Below are 14,802 nucleotides of genomic sequence, written 5' to 3' on the forward strand. Positions count from 1 at the left end.
AGACAAGCTTATGGAGTAGTAGAGGACGTGTTAGTAAAGGTTGAAGGTCTTTACATCCCTGCTGATTTCATAATCTTCGACACTAGGAAGGAAGAGGATGAGTGCATCATCCTTGGAAGACCTTTCCTAGCCACAGCAGGAGCTGTGATAGATGTCAACAGAGGTAAATTAGTCCTTCAATTGAATGGGGACTACCTTGTGTTTAAGGCACATGGCCATCCCTCTGTGACAAGAGAGATTAAGCATGAAGAGCTTCTCTCAGTACAGAGTCAAGAAGAGCCCCCACAGTCAAACTCTAAGTTTGGTCTTGGGAGGCCACAACCAAACTCTAAGTTTGGTGTTAAGACCCCATATCCAAACTCTAAGTTTGGTGTTGGGACTATACAACATTGACCTGATCACCTTTGTGGCTCCATGAGAGCCCACTGTCAAGCTAATGACATTAAAAGAGCGATTGTTGGGAGGCAACCCAATTTTTATTTATCTAATTTTTATTTTATTTTATTATTATTATTTTGTGTTTTATTAGGTACATGATCATGTGGAGTCACGAAAAAAAAATATAAAAATTAAAAACAAAATCAAAAACAGCAGAAGAAAAATCACACCCTAGAGGGAGGACATACTGGCGTTCAACGCCAGTAAGGAGCATCTGGCTGGCGTTCAACGCCAGAACAGAGCATGAATCTGGCGCTGAACACCAGAAACAAGCAACATTCTGGCATTTGAACGCCAGGAATGTGCCTTGAGGAAAGCTGGCGCTGAACGCCAGTAACAAGCATGGAACTGGTGTTCAACGCCAGAAACATGCTACACATGGGCGTTCAAGTAACCAGCAAGTGCACTGGGTCGTCCAACTAATACCTAACGTGAATAAGAGTCGATCCCACGGAGATTGTCGGCTTGAAGCAAGCTATGGTCACCTTGTAAATCTCAGTCAGGCGGATTCAAATGGTTATCGAGTTTTAATAATTAAAAAATAAATAAAACATAAAGTAAAGATAGAGATACTTATGTAATTCATTGGTGAGAATTTCAGATAAGTGCATAGAGATGCGTTCTCCCTTCTGAATCTCTGCTTTCCTACTGTCTTCATCCAATCCTTCATACTCCTTTCCATGGTAAGCTGTATGTTGGGCATCACCATTGTCAATGGCTACTTCCCGTCCTCTCAGTGAAAATGGTCCAAATGCACTATCACCGCACGGCTAATCATCTGTCGGTTCTCGATCATGTTGGAATAGGATTTACTATCCTTTTACATCTGTCACTATGCCCAACACTCGCGAGTTTGAAGCTCGTCACAGTCATCCCTTCCCAGATCCTACTCAGAATACCACAGACAAGGTTTAGACTTTCCGGATCTTAGGAATGGCCGCCAATAATTCTAGCTTATACCATGAAGACTCCGATCTTTCATAATGGAGGCTAAGAGATACACGCTCAATCTTAAGTAGAACGGAAGTGGTTGTCAGTCACGCGTTCATAGGTGAGAATGATGATGAGTGTCACGAATCATCACATTCATCAAGTTGAAGTGCGAGTGAATATCTTAGAATAAGAATAAGCTGAATTGAATAGAAGAACAATAGCAATTGCATTAATACTCAAGGAATAGCAGAGCTCTACACCCTTAATCTATGGTGTGTAGAAACTCCACCATTGAACATACATAAGTGAAAATAGGGTAGGCATGGCCGAATGGCCAGCCTCCCAAAACGTGAACAATCGTCCAAGATTCTAAGATTCCAAAGATTCCAAGATGAAAATACAATAGTAGAAGGTCCTATTTATAATGAAACTAGCTAATAGGGTTTACAGAAATAGGTAAATGATGCAGAAATCCACTTTCGGGCCCACTTGGTGTGTGCTTGGAGTGATTATTGAGCTTTACACGTGTAGAGGTCTTCCTTGGGGTTAAACATCAGATTTGGTGCCAGTTTGGGCGTTTAACTCCAACTTTTATGCCAGTTCTGGCGTTTTGACGCCAGAAAAGGGCAGAGAGATGGCGTTTTGACGCCATTTTACGTCGTCAAAACTCGTGCAAAGTATAAACTATTATATATTGTTGGAAAGCCCTGGATGTCTACTTTCTAACGCAATTGAGAGCGCGCCCTTTGAAGTTCTGTAGCTCCAGAAAATCCACTTCGAGTACAGGGAGGTCAGAATCAAACAGCATCTGCAGTCCTTTGTCAGCCTCTGAATCAGATTTTTGCTCAGGTCCCTCAATTTCATCCAGAAAATACCTGAAATCATAGAAAAACACAAAAACTCATAGTAAAGTTCAGAAATGTGAATTTTGCTTAAAAACTAATAAAAATATACTAAAAACTAACTAAATCATACTAAAAACTATATAAAAATAATGCCAAAAAGCGTATAAATTATCCGCTCATCAGTAAGCTGGCGTGCCATGCCCAGGAACCAAGTGGCATGCCCATGGTGCGAGCAAAGCTGGCGTGTCATGCCCTAAGCATCCAGTGGCATGCCCATTGACATCTTGCCTTGGCGTGCCACGCCTTAAGTCCCAAGTGGCACGCCTTCAAGTAACCCTTGTCTCTTCTTCTCTAGAGGCTTGTACTGGCGTGCCACGCCTTTAATCTACCATGCCATGCCCTTGTTGGAGCTTCACTTACCCTCTCTGGTCAAATGAACTGGCGTGCCACACTCAGTCTCAAGTGGCACGGCCATAGTGGTGTTGAGGGTTCTTGAGCTTGGTGTGCCACACCTCTAGTACCAATTGGCATGCCCATTGATTCTTTGACTTAGCGTTCTACGCCTTAAGTCTCAAGTGGCATGCCCATAGTGGTTCTTTCTTCATGCTCCTCTGGTCAGTTGCATTGGCATGCCACGCCTTTGACCTGGCGTGCCACACCTATTGTGGCTCATAGGGTTTGCGTGCCACGCCCTGCTTGGCGTACCACGCCCCTTGCAAGTCTTCAGGGATCCTTCTCTGGAAAAGATGCCTGGCGTGCCACGCCCATTGTAACCCTTGGAGTCCCTTCTCTAGAAAAGATAACTGTCGTGCCACGCCCATTAAAATCTTTAATGGTTCTTTTCTTGAATTGATAACTGGCGTGCCACACCCTATAGCTGGCGTGCGATGCCCATAGAATTTCTTTCACCTTGCCTTCTGGACTTGATAGCTGGCGTGCCACGCCCAATAGCTGGCGTGCCACGCCCATTCAGATTGTTGGCGTTTGCACCAAGTGGCATGCCCACTCCAAACGCCCAGCTTAATTTTCTTGCTTTCCTCCTTGTTTGTTGCTATTTTCACCTGAAATTCAAACAAGGCCCCTTTCAAAGCAATGTACCATAAAATCCATCATTTAGTTCAAGCAATTACATCAATTGAATGAGATTTTTCTACTTCTATAGTCTTTTTAGATAAGAGAAAGAGGTAGATGATGCAGGTCATCACATTAGTTTGAATTTTGAATTCTAAGACAGATTAGGATATAAATAAGTGAACATGGTTCACAAAGAGGGGGAAGAACAGACACAAACGGATGCACACATCTCATCTCTTCCATCCCTCTCATTCATTCTTATTTTTCGTTATCATGAGTAACTAAACCTCCTCTATTAAGAATTTTGAGCTCTGTTTGACTTTTTATGGATTGGTAAAATAATTATTTCCTTTATTTTTTATTTATGAATTACTACATTTTCAAGATTGAGTCTCGTTCTTCATCTTTAATGGTTAGAAGTATTAGAAAATATTCTAATTCTGTTTTAGATCTCTTTATTACTTTGGAAAATTTAATATTGGGATTGGCTTGAAACTCTTTCTCATAATTTTTAACTTGGCTTGGAATAGTATCTTGAAAGTTGTGCAGCATTAAATTGGAATTGTGCTTAATCTCTCATTCTTAATTAATTTACTAAGGAATTGGCATTTAAATAAGTTAGAGAGAAATTAAATTGCCAAGAAATTGGAATTTAATTATATATGATTTTCCATGAAAAGTGTTTTGCATAAATCAAAGTAAAAAAGCATGATGATTTCCTTTTCTGAAAGTTAACATCTCCGAAACCTTTCACACTTTTTATTCACTGTTTTCTTCTTTCAAGCATTAATTCTTTCACACTAAGCACTCTTCGTCACTGTTCTTTTTTTGTTCAAGATTCACATTCACATTCTTCAAAGGTTTGATTGATCTAATTAGAGGATTTAACTAAAAGTTTCTTGCTCGATCCTTTAATCCTCGTGGAAACGATATCCACTCACTGTGGTATTACTTAGAGCGATTTGGTGCAGTTGCCAATATTCGAGTGTATCAAGTTTTTGGTGCTGTTACCAGAGATTAATTGAGATTGACAACATACATCCGGTTAAATCACTTAGATCTTTTATTTTCTTTTTATTACTCTTATTATTCTTTTTTTTTCTTTATTTCCACCCAGTGCGTTTGATTTCCTTTTGTTTGTGTCTTCAGAGAGAATGATGGAGCTGGATGCCATGGATACAACTTTAGCACTAAATAAACTCATGTTTTAACAAATCTTCTCACTCACAAAATAGATGGAACAAGTTCAAGCACAAGTGGCTACTTGTGATTTGTGTGGAGGTGCACTCAAGAACGAAAGATGTGAGTTATTTAAAAGAGCCTAAGCAACCACAAAGCAAATAAATTACATAGGGTATTCCTCAAGGCCAGGGTACAACTCATAATTTCCTAGATGGAGGGATTTTCCTAACTTTGGATGGGAGAATCAAAGACAAAGATACTTCAATGTTCCATACCAACAAATTAACCTAATACAATTCTGAAATTCTCTTGAGCTTGCTGTGGAAAAACTATCCTAATCCACTGCTGAGTTTCTTCAACAAACCTAATGTTTCATACAAGAGACAAGAACAAATATAAAAAACCAAGAAATTTCTATCAGAAATTTGAGGTACAAGTGGAACAGATTACTATGCAATTGGCAAAGAAGCCAACAAAATTCTCCCTAAGTAATATAATGCCAAATCATATGGAGGAACTCGAGGCAACCAATGTAAGGGGTCCATACCTTCGTAGATTAGAGAGATGTATGAGGTTGAGTTAATTGACTCAGTGATCCTAGAAGTTCTTGGTGAAGGAACCCTCGAGAATTCTCTACAGTACTCAAGTTTTGAAGAAAAAGAAAAAGCGGAGGAGGAATTGCAAATAGAGAAGGCACCCTCAAAGCTAGAATTAAAACTTTTACCGTCCACTCTCAAATATGCATTCCTTAGAGATGAGAAAACTTATCCGTTAATTATAAATTCTTTCTTAAAGAAGAGGACCAAGAGGGACTGCTGTGAGTATTGAGGGAACACAAGACTACTATCGGATGGACAATTAGCGATCTAAAAGGAATAAACCCCACTATGTGCATGCACAAAATCTTATTGAAAGAGGATTCTAAACTTGTGGTACAAGCACAAAGAATGCTTAATCTAATATTGAAAGAAGTAGTTCACAAAGAGGTAATAAAGTTGTGGTAAGCAAGAATCATATATACCATTTCTGACAGCCCATGGGTAGGTCTGGTACAAGTGGTACCAAATAAGGGAGTGATCACAGTAATCTCCAATGAAAAAAATAAATTGATCCCTACAAGAACGGTCACTAGCTAGAGATGTGCATTGACTACTGGAGGCTCAACATGGCGACAAGGAAGGACTACTTTCCTCTCCTATTCATTGATCAAATGTTGGAGAGATTAGCTGGCTATGCTTTCTATTACTTTCTTGATGGATATTTGGGGTACAATCAAATTGCCGTTGATCCCCTCAACCTAGAAAAGACCACTTTCACATGCCTCTATGGACTATTTGCATAACAAAGAATGCCCTTCGGGTTGCACTTACCACTTTTCACAGGTGCATGCTTTTTATTTTTTCTGATATGGTAGAAAAATTTATAGAAGTATTTATGGATGATTTTTCTATATTTGGCGATAACCTTAACACATGCTTGTGCCACTTGTCTTTTGTTCTAAAGAGGTGCCAAGAACAAACCTAATTTAAAACTAGAAAAAATGCCATTTTATGGTTACAGAGGACATTGTTCTTGGACACCGGATCTTGATTAAAGGCGTAGAGGTTGATAAACCCAAGGTGAAGGCAATTGAAAGATTACCACCAAGGTGAATGTATAGGTAATTCGAAACTTCTGAGGACATGCAAGCTTTTATAGAAGGTTTATAAAAGATTTTTCAAAAATTGTAACTCCATTGAGTAATCTGTTGATTAAAAATGCTCCCTTTATTCTTAATGAAGAATGCCTGCAAGCTTTTAAAACCTTGAAAGCCAAGCTTGTGTCTACACCAATAATTGCCCCCACCAGATTGGCTAGCACCATTCGATTTAATGTGTGATGCTAGCGACTATACTCTAGACGTAGTTTCGGAGCAAAGAAAGACAAATTGTTACACGTAATTTATTATAAAAGTCATATCTTGAATGACGCACAAAAGAATTACCAACAACTGAGAAAGAGTTGCTAGCCGTATCATTTGTTTCTGATAAATTTAGATCATATTTAATTGGTTCAAAAGTTGGGGCTATTGGCTTTTTCTGCTTACTTTTTCTTTCTTCTCTTTTTTTTTTCTTTCGCCACTTTTTTCTTTTTCTCTGCTTTTTCTTGCTTCAAGAATCAAATTCATGATTTTTCAGATTATCAACAACATTTCTCTTTGTTCATCATCCTTTCAAGAGCCAACAATTTCAACATTCATAAACTTCACTATAAAAAATATGCACTGTTGGTGCACGAAATTGCGATCTCTACTTTTCACAACTCAAACAATTCCCGGTAATGGCTCCAAAAATGACTTGGTGCTCAATACCATGGTCTAAACATAATTTCACAACTTCGCACAACTAACCAGCAAGTGCACTGGGTCGTCCAAGTATTACCTTACGCGAGTAAGGGTCGATCCCACGGAGATTGTTGGTATGAAGCAAGCTATGGTCATCTTGTAAATCTCAATCAGGCCGATTCAAATGGTTATGGATGATATATGAATAAAGCATAAAATAAAGATAGAGATACTTATGTAATTCATTGGTGAGAATTTCAGATAAGCGTATGGAGATGCTTTGTCCCTTCCGTCTCTCTGCTTTCCTACTGTCTTCATCCAATCCTTCTTACTCCTTTCCATGGCAAGCTGTATGTTGGGCATCACCGTTATCAGTGGCTACAGTCCCATCCTCTCAGTGAAAATGTTCAACGCGCTCTGTCACAGCACGGCTAATCATCTGTCGGTTCTCAATCAGGTTGGAATAGAATCCAGTGATTCTTTTGCATCTGTCACTAACACCCAGCCTTCAGGAGTTTGAAGCTCGTCACAGTCATTCAATCATTGAATCCTACTCAAAATACCACAGACAAGGTTTAGACCTTCCGGATTCTCTTGAATGCCGCCATCAATTCAAGCTTATTCCACGAAGATTCTAATTAAGGAATCCAAGAGATAAACATTCAAGCCTTGTTTGCTTGTAGAACGGAAGTGGTTGTCAAGCACGCGTTCATAAGTGAGAATGATGATGAGCATCACATAATCATCACATTCATCATGTTCTTGGGTACGAATGAATATCTTAGAACAAGAATAAGCTGAATTAAATAGAAGAACAATAGTAATTGCATTAATACTCGAGGTACAGCAGAGCTCCACACCTTAATCTATGGTGTGTAGAAACTCCACCGTTGAAAATACATAAGTGATAATGGTGATCATTGGCTTCGGCCCCAGAGAGGGAACCAGAAGAACCAAGATGAAAATACAATAGTAAAAGATCCTATTTGTAGAGAACTAGTAGCCTAGGGTTTACAGAAATGAGTAAATTACATAAAAATCCACTTCTGGGCCCATTTGGTGTGTGCTTGGGCTGAGCATTGAAGCATTTTCGTGTAGAGACTTCTCTTGGAGTTAAACGCCAGCTTTTGTGCCAGTTTGGGCGTTTAACTCCCATTCTTGTGCCAGTTCCGGCGTTTAACGCCAGGCAGTTTTGAGATGATTTGGAACGCCAGTTTGGGCCATCAAATCTCGGACAAAGTATGGACTATTATATATTTCTGGAAAGCCCAGGATGTCTACTTTCCAACGCAATTGAGCGCGTACCAATTGGGCTTTTGAAGCTCCAGAAAATCTACTTCGAGTGCAGGGAGGTCAGAATCCAACAGCATCTGCAGTCCTTTTCAGCCTCTGAATCAGATTTTTGCTCTGGTTCCTCAATTTCAGCCAGAAAATACCTGAACTCACAGAAAAACACACAAACTCATAGTAAAGTCCAGAAAAATTTAATTTTAACTAAAAACTAATAAAAATACAATAAAAACTAACTAAAACATACTAAAAACATACTAAAAACAATGCCAAAAAGCGTATAAATTATCCGCTCATCAACTGTTCAAGCATTCATTCAGAAAACAAAAAGTATTGCCACCACATCAAAATAATTAAACTAATTTTAAGATAAAATTTAAAATTCATGTACTCCTTGTTCTTTTGTAATTAGGAATATTTTTCATTTAAGAAAGGTGAAGGATTCATGGAATTATTCATAGCTTTAAGACATAGACACTAGACACTAATGATCATGTAATAAAGACACAAACATAGACAAACATAAAGCATAAAAATCGAAAAATAGAAAGATAAGAACAAGAAAATCAAAGAACGAATCCACCTTAGTGATGGTGGCTAGTTCTTCCTCTTGAAGATCCAATGGAACGCTTGAGCTCCTCTATGTCTCTTCCTTGCCTTTGTTGCTCTTCCCTTATGGCTATTTGATCCTCTCTAATTTCATGGAGAATAATGGAGTGTTCTTGGTGCTCCATCCTTAGTTGCTCCATATTGGAACTCAAATCTTCAAAAGAGGTGTTGAGTTGCTCCCAATAGTTGTGTGGAGGAAAATGCATCCCTTGAGGCATCTCAAGAATTTCTTGATGAGGGACTTCCTCATGCTCTTATTGAGGTCCATGAGTGGGCTCTCTTATTTGCTCCATCCTATCTTTAGTGATGGGCTTGTCCTCTTCAATGAGGATGTCTTCCTCTATGACAATTCCAGTTAAATTGCATAGGTGACAGATGAGATGAGGAAAGGCTAACCTTGCTAAAATGGAGGTTTTGTCAGGCACTTTGTAGAGTTCTAAAGATATGACCTCATAAACTTCTACTTTCTCTCCAATTATGATGCTATGGATCATGATAGCTCGATCTACAGTCACTTCGGATCGGTTGCTAGTAGGAATGATGGAGCGTTGGATGAATTCCAACCATTCTCTAGCCACGGGTTTAAGGTCATGCCTTCTCAATTGAACCGGCTTGCCTTTGGAGTCTCTTTTCTACTAAGCTCCTTCTACACATATGTCCATGAGGACTTAGTCCAACCTTTGATCAAAGTTGACCCTTCTAGTGTAGGGGCGTGCAACTCCTTGCATCATTAGCAAGTTGAATGCCAACCTTACATTTTCCGGACTAAAATCTAAGTATTTTCCCTGAACCATTGTAAGCCAATTCTTTGGGTTCGAGTTCACACTTTGATCATGGTTCTTAGTGATCCATGCATTAGCATAGAACTCTTGAACCATTAAGATTCTGACTTGTTGAATGGGGTTGGTGAGAACTTCCCAACCTCTTCTTCGAATCTCATGTCGGATCTCCAGATACTCATTCCTTTTGAGCATGAAAGGGACCTCAGAGATCACCTTCTTCTTGGCCAAAACTTCATAGAAGTGGTCTTGATGGACCTTTGAGATGAATCTCTCCATCTCTCATGACTTGGAGGTGGAAGCTTTTGCCTTCCCTTTCCTCTTTCTAGAGGTTTCTCCGGCCTTAGGTGCCATAAATGGTTATGGAAACACAAAAAGTAATGCTTTTTCTACACTAAACTTAAAAGATTTGCTCGTCCTCAAGCAAAAGAAGAAAGAAGTGAGGAGAAGAAGAAGAAAATGGAGGAGATGGAGAGGTTTGAATGGTTTGGCCAAGTGGGGAAAGAAGTGTTTGTGATGTGTGAAAATGAAGGAGGGATGAGGGGTTTATATAGAAATAGAGAGAAGGGTAGGGTTTGGGAGGGAAAGGAGGTGAATTCGAATGTTGAGGTAGGTGGGGTTTTTGGGGAAGAGTGGATGGTGGTGATTGGTGAAGGGTGTTATTGGAATGTGTGAAGAAGAGAGAAAGTGAGTTGAGGTAGGTGGAGATCATGTGGGGTCCACAAATCCTGAGGTGTCAAGGATTTCTCATCCCTACACCATTCTGGCGTGTAAACGCCAGCTTTTCTTCCCTTTTGGTGTTTAACGCCAGCTTAGTGCCCTTTTCTGGCATTAAACGCCACTTTAGTGCTCTTTTCTGGCGTTAAACGCCCAGAATGGTGCCAGACTGGGCGTTTAACGCACATTCTGCTACCCTTACTGGCGTTTAAATGCCAGTAAGCTGCTCCTCCAGGGTGTGCTATTTTTAATACTATTTTTCAAATTGCTTTGATTTTTGCAATTGTTTTTGTGACTCTACATGATCATCAACCTAAAGAAAACATAAAATAATAATAGACAATGGAAATTTAACATAGATAAGTAAAAATTGGGTTGCCTCCCAATAAGTGCTTCTTTAATGTCAATAGCTTGACAGTGAGCTCTCATGGAGCTTCACAGATATTCAGAGCACAGTTGGGGCCTCTCAACACCAAATTTAGAGTTTGAATGTGAGGGCTCTATTTGACTCTATATTGAGATAAGCTTTTCATGCTTCTTCTCCATGTGTACAGAAGGAGATCTTTGATCCTTAAACACAAGGTAGTCCTCATTCACCTGAAGGATCAACTCTCCTTTGTCAACATCAATCACAGCTTTTGCTGTGGCTTGGAAGGGTCTGCCAAGGATGATAGATTCATCCTCATCCTTCCCAATCTCTAGGATTATTAAGTCAGCAGGGATGTAAAGGCCTTCAACCTTTACCAAGACATCCTCTACAAGTCCATAAGCCTGTTTCTTTGATTTGTCCGCCATCTCCAGTGAGATTCTTGCAGCTTGTACCTCAAAGATCTCTAGTTTCTCCATTATACAGAGTGGCTTGAGGTTTATGCCTAACCCCAGGTCACACAGAGCCTTCTCAAAGGTCATGGTGCCTATGGTGCAAGGTATTAAGAACCTTTTGGGATCCGGTTTCTTTTGAGGTATCTTCAGCTAGGCCAAGGCATTTAGTTCAATAATGAGCAATGGAGCTTTATCCTCCCAAGTCTCATTACCAAATGATTTGGCATTCAGCTTCATGATTGCTCCTAGATATTGAGCAACTTGCTCTTCAATAGTAACTTCATCTTCTTAAGAAGAAGAGTATTCTTCAGAGCTCATGAATGGTAATAGGAAGTTTAGTGAAATCTCTATGGTCTCTAGATGAGCCTCAGATTCCTTTGGTTCCTCAGAAGGGAACTCCCTAGTGGTCAATGGATGTCCCATGAGGTCTTCCTCACTCGGATTCACGTCCGCCTCCTCCTCTGTGCATTTGGCCACTTTGGATATGTTCATAGCCTTGCACTCTCTTTTTGGATTCTCTTCTATATTGCTTGGGAGAGTACTAGGATGAGTTTCAGTGACTCTTTTACTCAGCTGACCCACTTGTGCCTCCAAATTTCTTATAGAGGACCTTGTATCATTCATGAAACTGAGAGTGGTCTTAGATAGATCAGATACTATGTTTGCTAAGCTAGAGAGGCTCTGCTCAAAATTCTCTGTCTGTTGCTGAGAAGATGATGGGAAAGGTTTGCTATTGCCAAACCTGTTTCTCCCACCATTATTGTTGTTGAAGCCTTGTTGAGGCTTCTGTTGATCCTTCCATGAGAAATTTAGGTGATTCCTCCATGAAGAATTGTAGGTGTTTCTATAGGGTTCTCCCATGTACTTTACGTCTTCCATTGCAGGATTCTCAGGGTCATAAGCTTCTCATTCAGAGGAGGCTTCTTTGGCATTGCCAGATGCAGCTTGCAATCCAGTTAGATTCTGAGAAATAACATTGACTTGTTGAGTCAATATTTTGTTCTGAGCCAATATGGCATTCAGAGTATCAATCTCAAGAACTCCTTTCTTTTGAGTTGTCCCATTGTTCATAGGATTTCTTTCAGAAGTGTACATGAACTGGTTATTTACAACCATTTCAATGACTTCCTGGGCTTCTGGTGCACGAATTTGCAATCCGTACAACTAACCAGCAAGTGCACTGGGTCGTCCAAGTAATACCTTACGTGAGTAAGGGTCGATCCCACGGAGATTATTGGTTTGAAGCAAGCTATGTTTATTTTATTATTCTTAGTCAGGATATTAATTAAAATTATCAGTTGGAATTATTAGATTGGAAAAAGAAGAGGGAATAAAATCGTTACTTGTTGTGCAGTAATGGGAAATATGTTGGAGTTTTGGAGATGCTTTGTCCTCTGAATTTCTGCAATGTAATATTCAACTCAATTGTTTGTAAAGCACGTCTACGGCAACCTGTATGTAGGGTGTCACCATTTCAGTGGCTACCTCCCATCCTCTCAGTGAAAACGGTCCAGATGCTCTGTCACAGCACGGCTAATCAGCTGTTGGTTATCGATCATGTTGGAATAGAATCCATTGATCCTTTTGCGTTTGTCATCACGCCCAACAATCGTGAGTTTGAAGATCGTCACAGCCATTCAATCCCGGAATCCTACTCGGAATACCACTGACAAGGTTTAGACTTTCCGGATCCTCAAGAATGGCCGCCATCAATTCTAGCTTATACCGCGAAGATTCTGATTAAAGAATCTAAGAGAAGCTCATTCAATCTGATGCAGAACTGGGGTGTTTGTCAGGCACGCGTTCATGAGTTGAGGAAGGTGATGAGTGTCACGAATCATCACCTTCTCTATAATTAAGTGCGAATGAACATCTTAGATAGGAGCATACAAACGTTTGAGTGGAGAGATAGAAACAATTGCATTAATTCATCGAGACGCTGCAGAGCTCCTCACCCCCAACAATGGAGTTTAGAGACTCATGCCGTCAAAGTGTATAAAGTTCAGATCTAAAAATGTCATGAGGTCCAAAATAATTCTCTAAAAGTTGTTTAAATAGGAAACTAGTAACCTAGGTTTACAGAAAATGAGTAAACTATGATAGATGATGCAGGAATCCACTTCTGGGGCCCACTTGGTGTGTGCTGGGGCTGAGGCTTAAGCTTCTCACGTGCCTGGGGCTGTTTTGGGCGTTCAACGCCAGGTTGTAACCTGTTTCTGGCGTTGAACTCCAATTTGTAACCTGTTTCTGGCGTTGGACGCCAGACAGCAGCATGATACTGACGTTGAATGCCAGTTTACGTCGTCTATCTTCGTGCAAAGTATGGACTATTATCTATTGCTGGAAAGCCCTGGATGTCTACCTTCCAACGCCGTTGAAAGCGCGCCAATTGGACTCCTGTAGCTCCAGAAAATTCATTTCGAGTGCAGGGAGGTCAGAATCCAACATCATCAGCAGTCCTTTTTCAGCCTAACTCAGATTTTTGCTCAGCTCCCTCAATTTCAGCCAGAAAATACTTGAAATCACAGAAAAACACACAAACTCATAGTAAAGTCCAAAAATATGATTTTTGCCTAAAAACTAATAATATTTTACTAAGAACTAATTAAAACATGCTAAAATCTACATGAAATTACCCCCAAAAAGCGTATAAAATATCCGCTCATCACAACACCAAACTTAAACTGTTGCTTGTCCCCAAGCAACTAGATGAAAAAAATAGGATAAAAAGAATTTAAGGAGTAATAAAATCTCCGAGTTTTAAGTGAAGCTCAGATTCTAATTTAGATGAGCGGGGCTAGTAGCATTTTGTTTCTGAACAGTTTTGGCATCTCCCTTTATCCTTTAAAATTCAGAATGATTGGCATCCATAGGAACTCAGAATTCAGATAGTATTATTGATTCTGCTAGTGTAGTATGTTGATTCTTGAACACAATTACTTTATGAGTCTTGGCCGTGGTCCTAAGTACTTTATTTTCCAGTATTACCACCGGATACATAAATGCCACAGACACATAATTGGGTGAACCTTTTCAGATTGTGACTCAGCTTTGCTAAAGCCCCCAATTAGAGGTGTCCAGAGTTCTTAAGCACACTCTTTTGCTTTAGATCACGACTTTAACCACTCAGTCTCAAGCTTTTCACTTGGACCTGCATGCCACAAGCACATGGTTAGGGACAGCTTGATTTAGCCGCTTAGGCCTGGATTTATTTCCTTGGGCCCTCCTATCCATTAATGCTCAAAGCCTTGGATCCTTTTTACCCTTGCCTTTTGGTTTTAAGGGCTATTGGCTTTTTCTGCTTGCTTTTTCTTTCTCTCTTTTTTTTTTCCGCAAGATTTTTTTTTTCACTGCTTTTTCTTGCTTCAAGAATTAATTTTATGATTTTTCAGATCATCAATAACATTTCTCTTTGTTCATCATTCTTTCAAGAGCCAACAATTTTAACATTCATAAAATTCAATATCAAAAATATGCACTGTTCAGGCATTCATTCAGAAGACAAAAAGTATTGCCACCACATATAAATAATTAGAATTTTCCTTATTAAGAACTCGAAAAAAATATTGCCTCTTTATTCTAAAAATCTACTACTTTATTCATGTTTGATGATGATGAGAAAAATAAATTATAGCTTAATTGGAGATAAAATCAAAATAGAGATACTAATTACTACTACTCCTATATAACTTCTAAGGTAAATTTCTATAAAAATACTATCACAGAGTTAAAGCTTAAAATTAGAACTTAACAACCTGTATTTTGGGAAGTGGATGTTCCTCTAGTCTGT

Source organism: Arachis stenosperma, chromosome 3 (assembly GCF_014773155.1).
Source record: "Arachis stenosperma cultivar V10309 chromosome 3, arast.V10309.gnm1.PFL2, whole genome shotgun sequence".
Taxonomy (NCBI): domain Eukaryota; kingdom Viridiplantae; phylum Streptophyta; class Magnoliopsida; order Fabales; family Fabaceae; genus Arachis; species Arachis stenosperma.